The 8,724-nt window shown below is 42.4% G+C and overlaps 1 non-coding gene across 1 annotated transcript; it reads right to left on the reverse strand.

Moving 5' to 3' along the window:
• Positions 1 to 5,790: 5,790 nt before the first annotated feature.
• trnav-cac (transfer RNA valine (anticodon CAC)) lies at positions 5,791 to 5,863 on the reverse strand. The gene has a single exon. It is a non-coding gene; the product is annotated as a tRNA-Val (tRNA).
• Between the last annotated feature and the right edge of the window lie 2,861 nt (positions 5,864 to 8,724).

Below are 8,724 nucleotides of genomic sequence, written 5' to 3' on the forward strand. Positions count from 1 at the left end.
CCTAGTGAATCCTAAAAATTGTCTAATCTTAAATAAGAACTTTCACACCCAGTTATCAGTCAGTATCTAATTCATATAAATATCTAAGTATATTGAAATCAATGTTCACACAAAACAGTGCACATAAAGCGACACAAAGATATTCGGCTGATTACTATTCAGTGGAATACCCTGAGTAAGTATCTTATTGTTCCTGGGAAAATGAAAACAGTAAGCATTTATTTACTATTCTATGCAGTTAATGCAATTGATGTGTTATATTTCAGTTCAGTCGTTAATGTTGATTTATATTGTTTAAACCAATAATTCTACTTTATCACGGATATTGACTGTACTACAATAACGTTGGGAAGGAAAATTTTTGTCAATCTAACAAGCTTTAAACTCCTTTTTTGTTGTGTGTGTATACAAGAGACAATTGAAATTATAACCATTTTTATTACAAATTGAACAAATACTGCATTTTAAATTTGTGAAGTTCCTACATTTTTACAAAAGGGTTAGTCTTCACTGTATATGTCACATTAAAAAAACTTCTATTTCAAATCATGCGTGCTACAAAATGATTATTGTTTTCATTTCATTGTAAGAAAAGAACTGCTTTGACCATGTTGATTTTTTTGGCATTTCTATTCCAACATTTTTCATCATTGTCCAAAAATGACAATATTATTAAAATCGCATATACGCCACATGTCATTGACTACATTGTTCAGTTTCAAGCTCACTTTCATGACTTACGAATTCTCTTCCTAATTCTGACACAAATCTTTAAACATTGATCATAATATTGATCATATAAATTGATGTAACATATCTCTACAAGGAATCCGGTGTATGGAAATTCACAATTCTTGTATTACGTATATTTTTTTTACTTTAAAAAAGAAGAATTTCGCTCAATTATCACCGAATGGCTCATTTTTCTTCAATCCATAAAGCGAGGTACAATGTTTTATTCCTCAGTTTATTGATCTTAATAAATATCCAATCAACGTGGGCGGCACGGTGGCACGTGGGCGGCACGGTGGCACAGTGGTTAGAACTGCTGCCTCACAGCGCCTGATACCCGGGTTCAATTCCCGCCTCAGGCGACTGACTGTGTGGAGTTTGCATGTTCTCCCCGTGTCTGCGTGGGGCCCCTCTGGGTGCTCTGGTTTCCTCCCACAGTCACAAAGATGTGCAGGCCAGGTGAATTGGCCATGCTACATTGCCCATAGTGTTAGGTAAGGGGTAAATGTAAATGTAGATGTAGGGGTATGGGTGGGTTATGCTTCGGTGGGGCGGTGTGGACTTGTTGGGCCGAAGGGCCTGTTTCCACACTGTATGTAATCTAATCTAATTGTTCTCCCGCACAACCGCCTGGTCTGGCATATCCCCCTCACAACAAGTGCTTTTGAAATATTGAATCATTTTAATTCTTCAAAAGCGCATTCATTATCAAGTCATTGCCATTATAATAATGGCACAATTATTTATAAAAAAAAGTCTTCTGAACAAGTATAGTGAGATTCACATTTTCATTTAATCCATTATTTCTGAGTACTAATAGTACAGTATGAAAATGCCTTTATTTTTCAGGTCACCTACCCCACAAAGGAACCAATGAATTCCCATCCAGTCATTGCAAATATCTGATGTTTGCTCATTTGAATGATCACGGTAATGTCAGCCTTAAAATTCAGGAAAATGTAATTACTTTTCACTGAATTAATTCCAGTTCATTTCCAGACATTGCCCAATCACTTGCAAAAAGAGATTTTTCATTATTCTTGAATGCATTGACAGACTTTGATAATACAATTGTTGCTGATTTAGAATAAAAATAATAGTTATTCAATCCAGTAGATTGCGCAAATGTGGATTTACGGAACAGTATATTAACCACTGTAAATATATTGCAGTGCACAATCTCTCAATCATTGTAAATATCAATTTTTATTTTACCTGTTGAAACATAGTTGAATTCAATTAATTATATTTGACTTCAATGCTCACATTTATTGTGTTTGTAATCATAATTCGACTTACGGATGTTTCATGCAACAAAATCAAATGTAGAATTAGCATCTCTATTCTTTCATTCAACAATGGCAATAAATTTTGATTTTTTAAATTTTGAACATTTTGGAAAGAAGGGATGTTGTCTTCAGTTGAATTCTTGCATTGACTCACTAATTCACAGTGTCCGCTACTTATTCTCTTTGGGTTCCAATGAAAAGAAATTAACTAGTTCTTCTGGTTGTAAATTCCTGGAAAATATTTGAGAATGTTGTGGTTTTAAAAGTGACAAGGCGAAGTGATCGTAAGTCATCATTTATTTTGTTAGAAAGAGCTTGATTCAAACATTTCGAACACACACACACACACACACTGTTATTCTGCTGTGTAACAAGGGGAAAAACAAGTCGCTTTCTTAGGCATTATGTAAATATATGCCACTTCCAATTATTCATTAGTCAGCTAATTACTTACATTTGTCATTAAAAATTGCAATTCGTCTAAATATTGTTATGACCTTTGATTAAATTAAATTTTTAATTATTGTTAATTCATGAATTTCAGGGACTTTTTTTGTTTTCAATACACCGATTCGTATTGAATGTAAGATTGACATGCTTTGACAATGTCGGAGAGTGTCCATTTGAAACTTGTTTTTCTCGTATATTTCACTGATTTTACTTATTGCATAAGATTACATGGTACCTCAGTGGGTAGCAATGCTGCCTCACAGCGCCAGGGACATTGGTTTGATTCTGTCCTCGGGTGACTGTGGGGACTTTGCACGTTCTCCCCATGTCTATGTGACATTGCTGTGGTGTCCTCCCACAATCCCACATGTGCAGGTTAGGTGAGCTGGCCATGCTAAATCGCACATTGTGTTCAGGGATATGTGCATCAGTCAGGAATAAATTTGAAGAAATATGATCGGGAAATGTGTTTGGGTGGGTTACTCTTCGGAGGGTCATTTTTTTCAAACAATTGACCTGTTATTACACTGAGGGAAACACGGTTGCTTTCGTGGCGTCGCTAGAGTTAGGGTGGGCCCCGAGATCTAAGCCATGTTGCAACTGAAACCGAGGAATCGACAGAGAGGCTACACAACGACATCGCATCCATTTGGTTTTCTTTAAATCACTGACGAGCAGGAAAATGTAATCGGGGAGGGCGAGTGGGGAAGTGAAGCAGTTGCAGCTCTGGTGAAAGCCCAAAGGTCCCTCTGAGAGTGTAATTTCTTTCATTGCTGTTGTTGATTGAATGAGCCACTGACGTGCGAACTGCACCAAAACATGATTCAGGACCTCTGGTGCCAATTCTCGCACGTTGAATAACGACAGACACCTTCCAAATGAGGTCTTTCAGAGACGACTTTGGGATACATTTGACAGGCAGACTAGTTGAGGAATCCGTGGTGCACTGTGACACCAGCACATCAGCTTCTTGAATGCTAAATGTGAGACAGTCCGGGGGCATGAGCCATAAAGTCATCACACAAATAACAACAGGGCAATTCCAAACTACTCTTTCAAACATACTGGAGCCTGAGTGCACCACCACTGCCCAGACAATGCTGCAAAGAGACAAAGAAAGAACATAATAAGAATGGGCCATAAAAAGTGAATTTCACCAATCACAGTCTCGATTAGATTACCTTTCCCTTCCGATGACTCCAGGACGGAAAAGGAGGAAGTGGGAGAAATTCAATAACATATGACATCGAAATACATTGGAACGATTTTCTCATTGGCCAGAAAACCAAATAACGACGAGTCGAGTCACCGTAGGACTCTGTTTCGCAACAATAGTCTCCATTCGGTTCCAGTAAAAGCTCAACTTGGCTGGAACAGAAAGCAACAGTGGAGCCGCTGGCGATTTTCCGTGCGGGAAGCGAACACGATCACGACAGCACAGACACTTTGGAAAATTCGGCACTTTCCCACACCGCAGTCAATTCCCCGGGAAGCAAACTCATTTTGCTTCTGTTTCAAACAGAAATGCAGCAGGGGAATGAAACAGCATTTAAATCAGCAGCTCCGCAGAAACAGCAGCGGTTGGATTCGAACCCACCCCTCGGGCGAGACGGTAGCCTTAATCCAGCGCCTAAGACCGCTCGGCCACACTAGCAACACGCCCGCGAGTCCATTTTCTTGCACTTCCAATTGTGTTCCTGCATAACAACAGATGTCAACTCAAGTGAAAAACGTTCCATGATCCCTCTCCGACTCGCACAGCTGCTGGGATGTGCCCGTCTACAATATCAATTTCTCAGCAGTTAACGATAGCCCATCAATCCATACAAAAATCACTGGTAAGCTGAGTCTATCTTCTCAGACTGGATTCAGCGACAAATGTATCTGTGAGTGCGTGAGAATATATGATCGGTTATGATTGGGTCAAATTACCATGAGCTACTTGACATTACTGCAATTTCGATTCTTGCTTTGCTAAATGATTTCACCCATTGCTCGAAACAGGACAACTTACACGTTTACACGGAACATGAAACACACCGGACTACAGGGAAAATGCACAAAGCTGAGCAGGCCGTGTCCCAAATCATACCGTGCAGCATAGTTTCAGGCACTGTGTCTGTTTTGCAGAATAAGGTTCCCAAAGAATGTTCCATCCTAAAACCGGAGGTAGTATTACAATCCGAGAACGACAGATTACATTGTAAGGAAGGTCTGACCTCGGGGCCGGTTCGAGATGCCACTTTCCTTGCCTTTTCCCTTAACCGTGCAATTTGCTGCAGAGATTATCACACCTGGACATGAGCCTCATGGATACCAACTGAGTTGGAAACCTGTGTGGGAATCGATGAGAAAAAAGCGACTCAATAAATTTTAACAAGTTCCATGGTGCTTTTTAGAAATGCAGTTTCTGTTCACCTCAATCCAAAAGGCAGTTTCTGAACATAGTAACAGAAGTCAAAAGGTAATTACCTCACCCCACCCCCAGTCCGGAAGAGGTGCTAACTGCCCTTGATTGCTGTTTGTTCATGATGTGAAGAGCTCTCACGCCTGAGTCACCGTCACGTCTCTGGTTGCTGAGTGAATCACAAAGAAGGACTTTCTCCAGAGCTGCAACTGCCTCACTTCCCCACTCGCCTTCCCCGTTTACATTTTCCTGCTCGTCAGTGATTTAAAGAAAACCAAATGGATGCGATGTCATTCTGTAGCCTCTCTGTCGATTCCTCCGTTTCAGTTCCAACGTGGCTTAGATCTCTGGGCGCACCTTCATACTAGCGACGCTATGAAAGCACAGGTCCAGATGTTCCTCTGAGAGTGTAATTTCTTTCATTACTGTTGCTGATTGAATGAGCCACTAACGTGTGAACTGCTCCAAAACATGATTCAGGACCTCTGGTGCCAATTCTCGCACGTTGAATAACGACAGACACCTTCCAAATGAGGTCTTTCAGAGACGACTTTGGGATACATTTGACAGACAGACTAGTTGAAGAATCCGTGGTGCACTGTGACACCAGCACATCAGGTTCTTCTCTGTCTTTGAACCGGGCCGCCTGCGCAAGGAATGCGAATGCGGTAATGCTTTTCGTGGAAGGATCAGAAGGGGGTAACTACACTCTCAAACAGAATGGCATATGATCAGAACGATGTTGGAGAAAAACTTTACAATGCTTTGCACAGTAATTAAATGGAATCGCATTGCATTGCACGACGAGAGAAGATTTATTCAAGCAAATTCGAAGGCAGGTTTGCACATGGGAAAGCAAGCAAGAAAGCTCCGTTCTTGTCGATGTCAAAGGCTGCAGTTGAAGAGCAAAGCAGTTTCTGCCCAGTTTCGAACTGGGGACCTTTCGCGTGTGAGGCGAACGTGATGACCACTACACTACAGAAACAAGCCGCGGTCGCAGCCGCTGCAGCTCAGTGGCATCCAACACAGAAAGTTGAAGCCATTCTACCTTTCGCCTTTCTGTTTCCGTTAACTCGTTGTTTCATGGGACTTGTTTAATTTTGGCTATGTGGTGAGCATGGACGAGATACACCGAAGTATCTGTTTCCACGCGGTGTAACCCGGTAACGTTGTGTTGCTTACACCTGCTTTAAAGAATTACGTTTTTGCGGAGCTTACCGTCGCAGTCTGTGGCAAAATCATTTAGTCTGTTCGACGGCTCACGGGAAAGGTAGCATTGTGAAACACTGCAGAAACGAACGACTTCCTTACTTTTGCTCCGACTGACCATACTCCGTGAAAGTTTCCCAGATTCTCAGTTGAGGATTTTTGCAGCTGGAAGTTACCTCAGAAACCCTGTTAATTCGTAATGTATTGAGCGAATCGCAAAACAGAAAGCATTTAACACGGAACACAAACAAAACTGGAAAACCAAATGCATTTTCAGACACAGCGAGCATGAATGCTAAATGTGAGACAGTCCGGGGGCATGAGCCATAAAGTTATCACACAAATAACAACAGGGCAATTCCAAACTACTCTTTCAAACATACTGGAGCCTGAGTGCACCACCACTGCCCAGACAATGCTGCAAAGAGACAAAGAAAGAACATAATAAGAATGGGCCATAAAAAGTGAATTTCACCAATCACAGTCTCGATTAGATTACCTTTCCCTTCCGATGACTCCAGGACGGAAAAGGAGGAAGTGGGAGAAATTCAATAACATATGACATCGAAATACATTGGAACGATTTTCTCATTGGCCAGAAAACCAAATAACGACGAGTCGAGTCACCGTAGGACTCTGTTTCGCAACAACAGTCTCCATTCGGTTCCAGTAAAAGCTCAACTTGCCTGGAACAGAAAGCAACAGTGGAGCCGCTGGCGATTTTCCGCGCGGGAGGCGAACACGATCACGACAGCACAGACACTTTGGAAAATTCGGCACTTTCCCACACCGCAGGAAATTCCCCGGGAAGCAAATTCATTTTGCTTCTGTTTCAAACAGAAATGCAGCAGGGGAATGAAACAGCATTTAAACCAGCAGCTCCGCAGAAACGGCAGCGCTGGGATTCGAACCCACCCCTCGGGCGAGACGGGAGCCTTAATCCAGCGCTTTAGGCCGCTCGGCCACACTAGCAACACGCGCGCGAGTCCATTTTCTTGCACTTCCAATTGTTTTCCTGCATAACAACAGATGTAAACTCAAGTGAAAAACGTTCCATGATCCCTCTCCGACTCGCACAGCTGCTGGGATGTGCCCGTCTACAATATCAATTTCTCAGCAGTTAACGATAGCTCATCAATCCAGACAAAAATCACTGGTAAACTGAGTCTATCTTCTCAGACTGGATTCAGAAACAAATGTATCTGTGAGTGCGTGAGAATATATGATCGGTTATGATTGGGTCAAATTACCATGAGCTACTTGACATTACTGCAATTTCGATTCTTGCTTTGCTAAATGATTTCACCCATTGCTCGAAACAGGACAACTTACACGTTTACACGGAACATGAAACACACCGGACTACAGGGAAAATGCACAAAGCTGAGCAGGCCGTTTCCCAAATCATACCGTGCAGCATAGTTTCAGGCACTGTGTCTGTTTTGCAGAATAAGGTTCCCAAAGAATGTTCCATCCTAAAACCGGAGGTAGTATTACAATCCGAGAACGACAGATTACATTGTAAGGAAGGTCTGACCTCGGGGCCGGTTCGAGATGCCACTTTCCTTGCCTTTTACCTTAACCGTGCAATTTGCTGCAGAGATTATCACACCTGGACATGAGCCTCATGGATACCAACTGAGTTGGAAACCTGTGTGGGAATCGATGAGAAAAAAGCGACTCAATAAATTTTAACAAGTTCCATGGTGCTTTTTAGAAATGCAGTTTCTGTTCACCTCAATCCAAAAGGCAGTTTCTGAACATAGTAACAGAAGTCAAAAGGTAATTACCTCACCCCACCCCCAGTCCGGAAGAGGTGCTAACTGCCCTTGATTGCTGTTTGTTCATGATGTGAAGAGCTCTCACGCCTGAGTCACCGTCACGTCTCTGGTTGCTGAGTGAATCACAAAGAAGGACTTTCTCCAGAGCTGCAACTGCCTCACTTCCCCACTCGCCTTCCCCGTTTACATTTTCCTGCTCGTCAGTGATTTAAAGAAAAGCAAATGGATGCGATGTCATTCTGTAGCCTCTCTGTCGATTCCTCCGTTTCAGTTCCAACGTGGCTTAGATCTCGGGGCGCACCTTAACACTAGCGACGCTATGAAAGCACAGGTCCAGATGTTCCTCTGAGAGTGTAATTTCTTTCATTGCTGTTGCTGATTGAATGAGCCACTAACGTGTGAACTGCTCCAAAACATGATTCAGGACCTCTGGTGCCAATTCTCGCACGTTGAATAACGACAGACACCTTCCAAATGAGGTCTTTCAGAGACGACTTTGGGATACATTTGACAGACAGACTAGTTGAAGAATCCGTGGTGCACTGTGACACCAGCACATCAGCTTCTTCCCTGTCTTTGAACCGGGCCGCCTGCGCAAGGAATGCGAATGCGGTAATGCTTTTCGTGGAAGGATCAGAAGGGGGTAACTACACTCTCAAACAGAATGGCATATGATCAGAACGATGTTGGAGAAAAACTTTACAATGCTTTGCACAGTAATTAAATGGAATCGCATTGCATTGCACGACGAGAGAAGATTTATTCAAGCAAATTCGAAGGCAGGTTTGCACATGGGAAAGCAAGCAAGAAAGCTCCGTTCTTGTCGATGTCAAAGGCTGCAGTTGAAGAGCAAAGC

The sequence above is a fragment of the Chiloscyllium punctatum genome, chromosome 18 (assembly GCF_047496795.1).
Source record: "Chiloscyllium punctatum isolate Juve2018m chromosome 18, sChiPun1.3, whole genome shotgun sequence".
Taxonomy (NCBI): Eukaryota; Metazoa; Chordata; class Chondrichthyes; order Orectolobiformes; family Hemiscylliidae; genus Chiloscyllium; species Chiloscyllium punctatum.